Source organism: Mustela nigripes, chromosome 14 (assembly GCF_022355385.1).
Source record: "Mustela nigripes isolate SB6536 chromosome 14, MUSNIG.SB6536, whole genome shotgun sequence".
NCBI classification, from domain to species: Eukaryota; Metazoa; Chordata; class Mammalia; order Carnivora; family Mustelidae; genus Mustela; species Mustela nigripes.
Genome location: NC_081570.1, coordinates 14,302,870 through 14,317,087, shown reverse-complemented (window position 1 = coordinate 14,317,087; position 14,218 = coordinate 14,302,870). Strand labels below are relative to the sequence as shown.

At 54.8% G+C, this 14,218-nt stretch overlaps 1 long non-coding RNA gene across 2 annotated transcripts in view; it reads left to right on the top strand.

The window, feature by feature from the left end:
* LOC132001499 (uncharacterized) overlaps positions 1-10,514 on the top strand; it is a 63,368-nt gene extending 52,854 nt beyond the window's left edge. Inside the window, exons 3-4 of one of the 2 annotated variants that reach the window (XR_009399626.1) lie at positions 9,926-9,980; positions 10,269-10,514. This is a non-coding gene — a long non-coding RNA (uncharacterized LOC132001499). The remainder of the gene's footprint in view (positions 1-9,925; positions 9,981-10,268) is intronic. The other variant, XR_009399625.1, reaches the window with a different exon arrangement.
* The last annotated feature ends 3,704 nt before the right edge of the window (positions 10,515-14,218 follow it).

Here is a 14,218-nt window from a genome sequence, read left to right as displayed (position 1 = left end):
AAAAAAAAAAAAAAAAAAAAAAAAAAAAAGAAAGATGCCAGCAGGATGGGGCGAGACAGCTTCCCCAGCCTCTAACGACCCCCATGGGCTCTAATGCTGTGGGGAGGGTGGATCTGACCCTTTAAGCCCTCATTACTTCTTATCTAACTTCCAGATGCCAGAGAAGCTGGCTTTGAGGCTGTGAGGAGGTATAGAGTAGTGATCACAATTAAAGGCTCAGAGTCAGACTTGGGTTCAAAGTCTGGTTCTGCTTTTGCTAGCCATGTGATCTTGGACAAGTTGCTTTCACTCCCTGGGCCTCAGTTGCTGAATGTGTGAAATGAGGACAGCTCTAACCATGCCTTAGCAGGGTTGGTGTAGAGATATGGGAGAAAATGGACATCAAGGTGTCATCCTTTAAGTAACCTCAAGTTGTTCTAATCATACAAATGAATCTACCCAGATGATGGCAGCAAACTTAAGGAGGACATTTGCATGTTAATGTGATATTCTTCGTGGACTGCACACTTCCACTTCTCTCCCCTTCCCCTGGAAATTGAGTTCTAAGCATGATGTTTTGGGGCATCTGGTGGCTCAGTGGGTTAAAGCCTCTGCCTTCAGCTCAGGTCATGGTCCCAGGGTCCTGGGATTGAGTCCCGCATCGGACTCTCTGCTCAGCGGGAACCTTCCCCCCAACCTCTGCCTGCCTCTCTGCCTGCCTTTGATCTATGTCTGTCAAGTAAATAAATAAAATCTTAAAAAAAAAAGAAAGTAGATGTTTGGGTTGTGGAAGGGTAGGGTTGTGTGTCCGGTCAGGGTATTGGTCACTGATCCCCTCTAAAGCATCTTCTTGAGCTAACTCTAAAGGGAAGTCCAGTCCAGAGGAAGAAAGGAAGCTGTCCCGGGGGTTGGAGAAGGTCACTGAGATTTCCCAGGCCGTGGGTGTTGAGGCCTTGGGCCACTGTGGGCCTAGAGCAGCTCAGGTCTTAGGGTTGGGTGGAGGGGAGAGAATCCAGAGTCACAAACTGGGGGCCCCTTTACCTCATTTGCATAGATGAGAACATGGAGGCCCAAGGGCATCCAGCGACTTGCTCAGGGCCACAGGGTTAGTTGGCAGCAGAACCAATGGAAAGAAACTGATGTCCTTTTCATTGTACCACATGATCTCCTGGGCAGGTGCAGAGTCCAGCCACTGCTTCTGTCTAGAGTAAAAACGACTAGAGTCCTGGGGATCTGGGTTAGTTTCTGGGAGGGTGAATTGGACTGGTTCTGTGTGGCCTCAGGGAGAAGGAGCAGAGCTTACATGCTGGGAATATAGACTTTGGCATCAGAGAGACTGAAATGTGAACCCAGACTCTGCTCTTCTCCATTGCTCTGAGCTTGACCTCTGTGAGGGTCCATTTCTTCATCTGGGCAGTGGGACTAATAGGACCCCCTATGTTAGTAGTGCTGTGAGCCAATAAATCAGTCCGTGGCAATGCATGTGATGGTGCACTTTACTCCTTTTCCAAATGGTACTTTAGTTCTCTGTTTGTGCATATGCTAAGATGTTCAATGAGAGCACAGAGGTTATGGTACGGGCAGAAGTAGCTGAAATTGTATATGTGGATATCCAATGATGGAAGGAGCTGTCTCATCGTCGGAGGTGAGCAAGCCCCTGGTGGGAATGCCACTGAGAGGACTCAGGCACCTGCTGGAGAAACGAACCACTGCCTCTGATGTTCTGGGAAGCCCACTCTCCCCCTTCTCCATTCCCTGGCTCCTGCTCACCAGGGACCTCTGTTTTCCAAAGCAGCAAGCAGCCTGCATGGTAATTACTTTTGGACTTATTAAGCATAATTATCCCCTAATCGCATACAACCAGTAATTACTGTGGCTGTTACTAGGGGCCTGCCCATGCAGCACCACCCGCGGCCCCAGGGTCCAACACCCAGCTGGGGCTGGAGGGGGTGCTGGTGCTCCCTGCCCTAGGGTTGGGGGGGGCTGACCTGAGATGGGACTGCTGCACCCCCACCAGGTACTCCTCCAGCCTGGGCACCGGCTGGCGAAGAATGGCTCACACATGACAGTCCCAGGGCCACTCCAGCTCTAGTCCAGCTACATGCTCCCCATCCGGTTAATGCTTGCCCGAGCAACCCTATATCTGCCTGGGCTGTTCCCTCCTCTTTTATTCTGTCATTCCTCTTCCTTGCCTCCAACCAACCACCTGCTCCTCTTCCCTCCCTTCAATTATTTTTGAGACTTTTTTATGCTCCTACCCTATTCTAGGTACTAAAGATACAGCGGTGTTGTGGCAGCGGGGAGGGCGGTTGGACAAAAGCCATGCTTTCTTGGAACTCAGTGTCCATTTGGGAGAGAGAGAGATAAAGAATAAATGGGTAAGTTATGCTCTTAGAAGAGGTTGAGCACTGTGAAGAAATAGAAGGCAGACTGATAGGCGGGATGAAGGGGAGGGAGAGGTTAGAGAAATTCATAGTTCTAATGGGACAGCCAGAGTTGGCTAATGGGGAATGGTACACTTGAACAAAGACTTGAAGGAGGTGATGGGTTAACCTCTGATGGTATGTGGGGAGAGAATGTTCCAGGAAGAGGCAGCAGCGAGTGTGAGCAAGTGGGGGGTGGGGGAGGTAGGTGATCAGCACTGGGAGGGAGCCGGGGAGGGAAGGTTGCTGAGGTCTGGTGAGCCATTTAAGGCTGGCAGTGTTCCTCTGAACGAAACATCTGAGCAGAGGAGTGGCCTTATCTGACTCGTGTTTTTGTGTGGCTACTCTGTCCACAGAGAGAGAGAGAGAGACGATGGGGGCAGGGTTGGGGAGAGCCCCGGGGGGGGGGGGGGGGGGGGCAGTTGCAACAATCAGATGGTGGGGGCTTGGCCAGGGAGCAGGGAAGAGTGGAAGAATTCCAGAAATATTTTCAAGGTGGAGAGGACAAGATTCCCTCATAGGCGGGGAGAGAGGTATCCAGGATGACACCCAGGTTTTTGGATTCAGCAGCTGGAAGGAGGGAGTTGCCACTTAGCAAATGGGAAAGCCAAGGGTGACTCAGGTTTCTGAGGAGGGCAGGTGCTCCCTTGTGTTAAGGTCTTGGCCATGGGAGAGGGGTGCTAGTCTGGGGTTCAGAGGAGACAAGTATGGCTGGGGCGGTGCCCGTGGAAGCCCCCTCCCCCACCTGTGCACGGATGACATTTAAAACATCTAGATTAAATGCACTCTTCTAGTGAGTAAGTGGGGACAGACAGGAAGAGGCCTGTGTCTGAGCCTGGGGTCCCCCAGGATTAAGAGACTAGGGAGGTAAGGAGGAGAATCCAAGGAAGGAAGCCGGTCAGCAGGAGGGAGGGAGCTCTCCCCTCTCTATCCTGGGGCACCAGATTCTGCTTTTTCCTCTCCTCTCTGTCCACACTCCCCTCTTGGGGTTTATCCCTGTCCCTCCCTGCCCCCACGCTCACTTTCTCTCTCCCCAGGGCTTTTTGTGTCTCCAATCTCTTCTCTCTCCCTTGGCCCCCCTTCCTGAGCTTCGGCTTCCACCCCTCCCTGCTCAGCGCCTCAGGGGCTGAGGCCCTGGGGTGCGGGGATCTCCTGCAGCCGAGGTTCCAGCCAATCTCCCGAGGTCTTGGAAGCAGCTTGTGGGCCAAAAGGCGCGCCTCCTGCCCGCCTAATGCGTTCCAATATTTATTTACATGCGGGTCAGACTACTATTTATTAAGGTGTCGCTTTCAGCTGTGCGTGGGCTAATCGTTCTTAATGTGCCCCGTCCCGGTTCCCACGGCGACGTCTTCCTGGCCGCAGAGTCGGCGCCGCTTGGAGAGGGGAAACTGAGGCCGGAACGCGCTGGCGGGGGTGGGGGGGAGGGAGGGTGCCGGGAGTGCTGCTGACCGCTGGGTGCGGGCGCGGAGAGAGGCCAGTGCGCAGAGGGTGCTGGGAGTGCGCAGTCGGGAGGTGGGGAGGCGGGAGCGCGGGTCCGGGGTCGCGAAGCTCTCGCCTGGAGCGCGATGCGAGTCTTGGAGCGGGCGGGGGACTATGAGCACAAGGAACTCAGCTTCCCCGAGCAGGGAAGACGGGGGGGGGGGGGGGGGGGGGGGGGGGGTCCGGGCAGGGGGGGGGGCCCGAGAGGGGGGGGCGGGGCAGGGGGACTCAGGTGGAGGTCTAGGAAAGATCCGGGATCTCAGGGGGGAGGGGCGGGGGAGGGGACGCAGATGGGGGTGTCTTGGAGCGGGTGGTGGGGGAGGACCCCGAGCGCAAGGCCTGGCGGAAGTGAGTTTTGGACTCCGGACGCTTGGGCCTCCGCGCGGCTCGCCTGGCCGTGGGCGGACAGACGGACCACCGCGGGGCCCCGGGAGGGGGCCGTCGCCTCCCCCAACCCCAGCGCGTAGGCTGGGGCTTCGCCTCGCCCGATTCTCCCGACGTCAGCAGCAGCCGCCGGAGCCGGAGGGAGCGGTTTAATTGGAAGGATTTTGGGTTAAGGACAGATGTGGCTTCGCCGGGTTTGGAGGCAGGGCGCGCGGGGGCGGGCGGGGGGGTGGCTGGACGGAGTGGGGAGGGGGGCGGGGAAAATAGACCGAGAGACACCCCGGCTGGGCGCCCCTGGAGAGAGGAGACAAAGGCAGTTGTGGGCGACAGTTGGGAGCGAGAAGCAGATAAAGAGGGACCTCGGCAAATACAGCTGGGGAAGAACAGAGGCGGCGTGGAGGCTGCAGGAGACAGCCGGGAGAGGGCGCTGGCGAGCTGGTTTCTGCCCGCGGGCTGCCTCCCTGGCCTGGGAGCACCCACCTCTCGGTATTAGCGCAGCCCTTCCCAGGCGGCGGTCCTCCTCGCGGGAGGGGCTAGCCTGGGGACACTGATTCATTTTATTACTGGTGATGTCGGTACAGTGTCTGCCCACTCCCAGGCCTTGTTGGTGTTACCCTGAACGTTCTCTCCTGGTTGGGAATTGCAGCTTGAGAAAACCCAGGGAGGGGCGCCTGGGTGGCTCAGTGGGTTAAGCCTCTGCCTTCAGCTCAGGTCGTGATCTCAGGGTCCTGGAATGGAGCCCACATCGGGCTCTCTGCTCAGCAGGGAGCCTGCTTTCCCCCCACCTCTGCCTGACTTGCTGCCTGCTTGTTATCTTTCTCTCTCTCTGTCAAATAAATAAATAAAATCTTTAAGGAAAACAAAAAACAACCAGGGAATTGAGCCCAGCCCCCCAGCTCCCCAGGCATCCCCGCCCCAGAGCCCTCAGTAAAAACTGACTTCAGGCTGGCAGCTTAGCAGCCCTGTGGGTCCCCCTCTGAGCTGCATGGGGCCAAGCACATTTCTTCCTTTGAACAGCGCTGAGGGGGGCGGGGGATGGTGACAGGCCAACGCTGGATGGAGTAGCCCAGAAGCTTGTGTTTTCCACCACTCAGGGCCAAACACTCCCTGATAGTGGTTGTAATTTCATCAAGCCTCTGGTCTTGAGGGACAGTGTTGTGGTGGCTGTGGAACTTTCTGGAATGGTATCCGGTGGATCCGTGGGATCGGTGGTGCTCTGCAGGTTCCCCAGACTCCCAGAGCTCATGTCTCCACCTGTGGACCAGCTGTGGCCATGCATGCCGGGGCCTTGTGGCCCAAGGGAAGAGTCCTTGTCTTCAGGAGAGTGGATACAACCTCATGGGCATCCCCACCTATGGATGTTCTGGAATGTTCTGAAGTCTGGAACCAAGATGGTAAAGTCACTGCCTGGGAGTTATCCACCCTCATTTGCCAGATGGGGCACCTGAGACCCAGAGTCTGTGTCCTGGAAAGACCTGGGCCTTCACGGCAGGGCAGCTGGGGGAGGGTAGGTGAGCTGTGGAAGGTACCTGTCCCCTTTTCCTTATTTCAGCATCAGGGCGGCTGGGTTTTTATCACAAAGTGGGGAGGGTGGCAACGTTCATTTTCTGTGTGCCCGGCCTTCTGCTCCCGCTAGAGCACCTAGTGCTCTCTCCTGCCCTAGGACTTGACTCTGCCGCTTCAGGGTCTAGCTTGTGGGAACGTCCTTACCCACACACCTGTGTCCCCAGGAGCCTTTCTGAAGACCTTCTCTTAGAGTAGCCATAATGTAGGCTCTTGAGACCCAACAAGGGTAGGCCTGGGGGAACCTGAGTGGTCCAGGCCACATCCCTCCTTGGGACTCAATATCTCCATCTGTATTATGGGGCAAAGTGGGCATTTGGAGGATTCTGAGCACCCGTTCAAGCCCTGACAGCTCAAGACTGGCCACAGTAGGAGAAGCAGCTGGGACCTGGGTCACATGGGCCAGGGCCATCTGCTGCTTCGCTTCCTTGGGGCCGGAGTGGCGGGGGTGATGGGGACAAACAGCAGAGAAGAGGCAAAGCTCTGTGGACGTGTTATGCAGGAGGAGGACTTGTTACCCATTCCCGTCCTGTGCCTGGAGACTCCTGGTCCTCTGCTGCCTTCTGGGGAGGGATGGGAAGTATGCAGCTGTGCTTGCCTTCTGGGGGGTGGGGTGGAGAGGAGGGGACTTAGGGGGCAAGAGGGACAGCGAGCCTGTGGTCCCAGCAGCTGAGCTCAGTAGCGCAGGAGAACATGAAAAACTTGTAGCAAATGCTCCCTGCTCCTGCGTGGCCCAGCATCCAGGAGATGTGGGGTGAGGGAACCAGTGGGGCAGTGAGAACTGGCCCTCAGGTTGCCGGACGTGGGTTTGGATCCTACCCCACCAGTTTCTGGCTGGGGGACCTTGAGCAGATTAATGAGTATCTGTGACCTGGAGTGTTCTCACTGGAAACACCAAAAGGGTACTTCATAGAGTTGTGAGGAGCCCATGAGAGACATTGCTGGAACGATCTTAGAATATGGCTGACATTTAGGACTCCCCAATTTAAAACTTCTGATCCTTTTTATTAAAGAGAGGAGACTGGCTCACCCTCTAAGCGAGCACTTCAGCTTATATGTATGGAGCATCTACAAGCCCAGTATCTGCTCTCAGATTGCTTGTAGTCTGATGGGGAGACACACAACCCTGAAATACCACACCTGGAAAGTGCTGGTAACAGCTGTAACCTGGAGTACAAAGGAGTGTGGGAGAGGTCCAGCCGGCCCTGAGGGTACAGGTCAAGGAAGACTTCCTGGAGGAGGTGGGCTGCCCACTGGGCTCTTGATAAATGTCCAACTTGGTCGAGAAAACATGGCAAGGACATGAACGTCTTGCTTGGGGGACACTTGGAATCCAGTCTCTGCTCCTCTGTCATCTGTCCAAAGGTCATCTCTGTCGACCCTCGGAGAGCATCCTCCCCTCCATTTCTCCTGATATTGCTTCATTTTTCTGCCTCGTCACTTTTTGCCTCAGTGTACATTTCCTTGATTTTGTGTTTCTTGTCTGTCTCTCTCCATTAGACCATCAGCCCTATGAGTGCAGCCTTGTGGGTGCACTTGTGTCCCCCACCCCTCAAATTCCTATGTTGAACTCTGAACCCCTAGTACTCAGAAGGTGATCATATTCGGAAATTCAATCTTTCCAGAGGTAATAAAATTAAAACGAGGTCGTTGTGGTGGGCCCTGATGCAATATGACTGGGGTCCTTGGATAAAGGGTGAATTTGGAGACAGTTGCGTCCCAGAGCAAAGGCCATGTGAAAACTGGGGTTGGCTGCCACAAGCCACGAAAGCCCCAGCAGCTGGGAGAGAGGCATGAACCAGACCCGTTCCCCGCAGTGCTCAGAAGGAACCAGCCCTGCCCACACCTTGATCTTGGACTTCTAGCCTCCAAAACAAGAGACGTGGCATTTCCCGATTTGTGGTCCTTTACTGTGCAGCCCTAGCCTGTCGCCTAGGGGAAGGCTGTTGTGTTATTGCGTGACCCAGTCACTAGGGGGCACCAGCCACAGTTCTCGAATAGACTGCCCTTGTTTTTGACATGCGGTGATGAGGGACACATCCTGGGTTGCAGCCCGTATGGAATGGGGGGAACCTGCAGCATCTGGGCCAGTGTGTGGTGCAAACAGGGGGTTTGCTGTCTTCAATCCTTCTCGAGGCTCGCCTGCCTGCTTTCTATTCTTTCCCGGAGTGGCGATCTTTCCTCTGATCCAACCCATCTTTCTCCCTCCCGGTGCAAAGCTCAGGGGACTTGGGAGCATCACAGATGTCCCCGTGGGGGAAAGGGGGAACGCTGTCTTCAGACTGTTACTGTCTGCCCACAGAGTCCTGAGACAGGTGTCCCCAGAACTGTGCAAGAGTTGCCTCAGAGAGCACAGTCTGATGGAGGAGCCAGACCCTATTTGGAAAACCCGTGGTCAGATGGAGGAGATAAGGTCTGTGCCCCTGAGGAGCCTCCGATCTGATGAGGGCTACATAGTCCTGCCCTGGGAGAGACCAGCAGGTATGGTGGGGAGCTCCCAGTCTGATGGGGGAGACAGAACACACAAACATTTACACTAGTAAATATCCCGTAGGAAGCTGCTGCCTGGAGGCGGCCTGGGAAGGCTTCCTGAAGGAGGTGGGCTCTCACTGAGTCTGGAGAAGGAGGGGTACTCATAGAGTGACCAGGAGGAGGAGTGGGCAGAGCAGGGAAGGCCCAAGTGGTCACCTCCTTTCCAGTTCCAGGGGAGCGAGCCCAGGGCCTGGACTCACGGGTGAGTACGTGGCCGGCACAGCCTTTCAGTGGGCTTCCTAGCCATCACGAATCACCCATTTTTAGCAGGGAAAAAAGGCTGTTGACAGGGGACAGGAATAGCTTCTGAAGCCTCCCCTTCATCCCTGCCGCGGCGCTCCTCTTTCCCCAAATGTCTCTGCAGGCCCAGACCTGGAAGGCAGTGCACGCCCACAGCGCCCTCTGCCGGAAGGCAGCAGAACGGCACCGCAGGCTCTGGGCGCCAAGGCCTTTGTGCAAACAGTCCCGGTTCTGGCTCTCTGGAAGCCCCATTCAGAAGCCAGGAATGAAGGATAGGCAGGAACTGGTTCAGTGCCTGGGATGGTCCATATATGCATCCTGAAAGATCTTGGAGCTTAAGAGGAGTGTAGGGGGTGGTCGGTTCTACTTGGAGTGGCTAAGGGAGCCATCATAGACAACTCCCCTTGCCCATTCCAGATCTTACTGAGATCTTACTCAGAGCAGGAACTCTGAGTATCCAGGACCCACCTACCCCCAGGCCAGAAGAGGACCTCCTCCCAACAGATGACCTATGTCTCATTATATCAAAGCGGATGTGTCCCTCTCTTTCTCCAACCCTGGATCTGGAGTGGCTAGACTTCATGTGGGTAGTCTGGATGCTTCCAGAAGGGCTTCACCATTGGGAGACTCTAAGTGAGGCTCAGATGAGGAGGAGGGTAGTTGCTGCTGGATGGCAGAACGAGAGAGCTTGGCAGAGCTAGGCTAGGACTCAACATACTGTTTTCTCCCCATTTTGGACAAGGAAGCTCAGGTTCCCAGGAGGCCAGCAGTGCCTTGGAGGGAACTGGTAACCACAGGATAGAAGACCCAGGAGACCCAAGACCTGAACCACTGGGATCCCTTCATTCTTTCCTTCCGCAGAGTTCCTGGAGAGAATCCAAGGGTCGAGGGTCTGCTTTCCTGAGTATGTATTTCATAGCACAAGGGGCTAGGAGATCCCTATTGCCACCCCACCAGGACACACACACACACACACACACACACACACACACGGTGGTTTTTACAGAATGCACAACTGGAGAAGAAAACAAAGAAGCAGGTTTCTTATAAAGACGGAGGTTGTGCCTGTTCATAGGTCAGTGAGGTGTTAAAGGAGTTTTCGGTCCCCCAGCAGCCTAGAGCGGCGGTGGGAGGTCAGAGAAAAGGCTTGTCTAGCTCAGCAAAGGCCCATTACCTAGCTGAGAGTCATCCACGAGGGCCAGGCCAGTATGCAGTATTTCTGTTGGCCTCGTCAGTTGCAGCCTGTTGGAGCCTCAAATGGTTCCTATTAGGGCAGTTAGCACATCAGAGCGATGATTTGGGTCTATTGCGAATTCCTATTTTAGTTGCCTGTTCTCCCTGAAGGCTGTAGAGGGATGACCCACGGTGTGATGAAATAAGGTAAGATGCTAAAGGATTTCCAAATGACTTAGGTTTGCTTCTGGGGGCAGTTTGTGTGGGTTTTAAGACAAAATGACAGCTGGTGATGATTTTCAAATAAATATATTTTGTGACCACTAATTGCTTTGGAGGGAAATCTGAAATGTGGGAGGCAGCCGTGCAGACCTGTGGTGACAGGTGCTGTCTGGGTGCAGGCGTGCCCCCACAGCTCGTTCAGGTCCCGGAGCTCCTGGACTGGACACCTGCCTGTACCTGTACGTCTCTGACTGGTGGTTTTCTCTACTGCAGAAGTGAGCCCGGCCGGGACACCGGTGGTGGGCCGGAAGTGCTAAGGAGTGAATGGCATTTCTTGGGAGAGACCCTCAACCAGTGGCGGAGTGGAGCTGGAACACACTGGAGATGTGTGTCTACTCTCGTTTCCAGAGGGATCAAAGTCCACACTCACAGCCGTAACCTTCCCTTTACTGGTGCCCTTTTACTTCACTTGCCTTAGGGTGTTTCTGGGGATCACACAAATACATTCTCTGCACTGAATCCTTATCTCAAGCTCTGCTTCTGGGGAACCACCATGACCAGCTTGTTCTGATTTTCCTGGGATTGTTCCAATTTTAAAAAGTCAAAGTCCCATATCCCAAGACTGTCCCGCGCACCTCAGCACCAGACAGACAGGGATGATGGGTCACCAGAGGGGGGAGTCCCAAACCAAGACAGATGTGAGCACACTGAGCAAGGCAAACAGACCACTGAACCACTAGTTTGAAAGCCAAGTAGACACAAGTATCATTTTGTCAAAATGAGAACAAAAGAGCAGACACAAGTATCATTTTGTCATATCAGTTTCATTAGTTGTTACGAGCTAAAAACGCTTCTAAGAGAACAGTAGCCACCAATGACAAATAAGCCATTCCTTTGAAACCAGACATGGTCATACAGCCCCCGGGTGTGGTTTGCTAATTGTTGGTGGATAGAAGACAGCTGCCATCCAGGACTCTCGCAGGGTCCATGGGACTGGCCACTGGAAAAAGGCAGCGGGTATTCTAAGAACAGCAAGTGTCACAGGCACTGGAGGGACATTATAGGTGAGCAGGCAAGGGAACAGGGCAGCATGTTGTAGGCACTTAAGGCTCCGAGGGGGACAAGCACCGGCCATGCCGCTTGAGCCAAAGCCACCAGGACAAATAGTGAAACTATACTGGGTGTGTCGCTACGTTCGACCGCATGGAGCCAAGGTGCTTTGCCATGGGAAGCAGCTGTAAGCTCAAGGCAGCTGGCCACAAGCCAAGGTTTGCAGCATGAACAGGAGGAATCCCACTTTGTCAGGTGATCTGGGAGGCAGTTTGGAGGTCAACTTCAACAGGTGGGGGGGGTGGTGGTAAACACGCAGGTCAGGGAGCTCCATGGTAGGGAGTGCTAGGGAGCCTGGCTGGGAGATGCTGCCAAGGTCCTGACTTTAGGGACCTGTCTCTGCAGATCAGATGTTCCAGCTGTGAAATACCACATATATCCCCTGCCCTGCTTATTTTTATATGACGCTGGGGGACATGCTCCCGCTGAGGGATGCACCCATGGTGGTGGGGGGGGGGGTTGATCTCCCTCATCCCTGCTAGATTGGTGGAAAAAAAACCTTGCAAATACCATGGCAATGAATACACAGCCCATTCCTGGGGTAGAAAAGCCCTTATCTCTCCCTTTGCAGGAAGGATGCAGAAGCATTTGTGTCTGGGGACCACTTGGGAGAGGTTCCAAGATGCACATAGTGAAAAGCAGCCTTTGTACCCTACACGAGCAGGTCCTTGTGTGGTGGGTTCTGGCAGAGCCGGTGAATGGTGGAGGCTGCACACAGATCCGGGGAGACTCCTTTCCTCACTTCCTTTCAGTGGGGGTCCCTGCCAAGGGAGAGAGGAGGTTCCCCTCCTAGCGAGCAGGTGCACCCCCCTCCAACCCACAGCAGGTAGTTTGAGAACTCGACTCTCTATTCCTTCGGTCACAGCAGCAGAGGACAGAGGACGTCGTTTGTTCTGTCCGCGGGCAGGGACAGATGGAGAAAACGCTTATTTTCAAATCCAGGGCAAATCTGCCTAAGGGTGGGGTCCAGTTTCCCGGGATCTGGAGTTGATCTCAGCAGAGGGGGGCCCCAGAGGGATGATGCTGCCCTGTGTGTGGCGGGAGGTTGGCCCCTTGGGACACATTGTGGCAGACTCTCCCCCCTACCCCAAACCCCGGGGCAAGGAAGCCTACCGCAGGTGCTCTGGCCAGGGTTCCACGCTGCTGCTGGGAACCACTCTATCACACCACCCGTGTCCGAAAGCTCAGGGGCTAGCCTCTAGTGCCAGGGATGCCCGGACAGCTCAGTCTGAAGCCACCCTGACATATGGCAGGTTCAAAGGTTGGGGAAGCAGCAGGCGAAGACATGCCCTCCCTGGCATGCCAGGGAGGGGGTTAATGGTGCGTGGAGCAAACTCGCTTCTGATGCTTCTCACCAAGCTCGGAAAGGACAGGAACCCCCAGCCGATGTGGTGCTCACTCTGCTGCCCCGGGACACCTGGCATGCAGGAGGCTCTCAAAAAAGGCTCTTTGAATGTCAGCGCCAGTAGATCCCTCAGGGAGATCTAGACCAGCGTTTTCCCAGCTGAATGACCCTGGGGAGAGCAGCCTTCTGAATTACCTCATGGGAGACTGACAATACACATTTACATATTCATGACTCCGAGTCTGTCTTGACCTAAATAAATCTGTTTTCCTTGGGTTTCCCCAACATATTTGCCTGCTGGACCGTTTCTCATGAATTGCTAATTCACATATCAACCAAAGAATAGTGTTGGAAATGCTGATTGAATAAGCCTCTTCATTCTACAGAAGATGAAACCGGGCCCAGAGAAAGCAAGCAACTTGCCAGAAGCCACACAGCATACTGATGGGAGTTTGGACAAGCACCGAGATTTCCCAGCTCTCCTCAGTGTTCTTGCCCCTGGAGGCCCGCCTCTGTTGGAGGGGACCACTGGGCAGGAAGGATGCAGATCAGGGTACTCATTCATTCAGGCATGGCATAAACGTTTCCTTGCGTCACCTACAAAGCAAGGGCTAGTTGAACAAAAAAATCCAGATTAATCCAAGTTAATCCCAATTGCCGGAGCAATGTGTCCCTCCTTGATAATTTCTGGAATCACCTTAGCTTCAATGCCTGCGCTAATTACCTACGGTTATTTTTTCCTTAAGCCTTTTTCTCTTTGACCTCAGCAGGACCGGTGTGGAGAAAACCCCTCCTGGGAAACTTCATAGCACAGGGGGAGGTAGAGAAGGGCCCCCAACCCACAGGACACCATATCCTATCCAGGCTGCCTCTTCTCTCCGCCTGAAGGGAATTCTGTTGGAGCCCCTCTCCACCTCTGCCCCTGAGAAAGAATGGTCATTTCTCAAGGCTTCGTGAGGCTGGGACGTGTGCCAGAGCCCACAGCACCCCCCACAGGTCACTTTGCTCTGTGGGGACCTCCAGATCTCCCTGGAGAGGGACTGGCTTTGTGCCAGGGCCCTGGGGCCCAAAGGGACCACTTGGTGAAGCGATGTTAAGGCCTTGGAGAGGGCATGTGAGGGTTCAGCCTCGGCTCCCGGACAGCTCGGCTTCCAGAGGAGTCTTCAGGGCAGAGGTGACTGGGCCCCCAGGGTGTCCAAGGCTGCGCCCATCACCCAGGGTCCAGGTGAGCTTGAGGGGGGGGAAGTTCCCGGGCGGTATCTGCTGGACCATTCAAGTGTCCTTCATTTCTTTGAATAAAGCCCCTTCCCAGCTAAAGCTGCTTGTCCCAAACGCACAGCCAGGCTCTGTCTGGTTCTCTGTTGCAAAGAGGGCCCCCGGGATCCCAAAATAGAGCTGACGCAGGGCCCCCTCGTGCCCCTCAGCACCGGTGGAGTTCACCTTGCACAATTCCTGAAACCGTGCAAATTATTTAAGTTGTCGCCTGGTTTCTCCACCGGCTTCTGTGACCATGTCTATTCTGTTCGGACTATTTAAGCACAGACTGAAGCTTGGTTTTAATACCTCAGCAGCAGGTGTCCCTCCTGGGTCTCCCTACCTCCTCCTCTTAGACTGGAGGTCACCGACCGTCTGCAAACTGACGTACACTAGGGCTTCCAAGCCCCGGGAAAAGGCCCCCGAGTGACTCTTTGTAGCACGTTGGGAAGGGGGATTCTCCCGTGGGTTTGTGAGTGGGATTTCAGGGTGCTGGACCGTCACCACAGACACA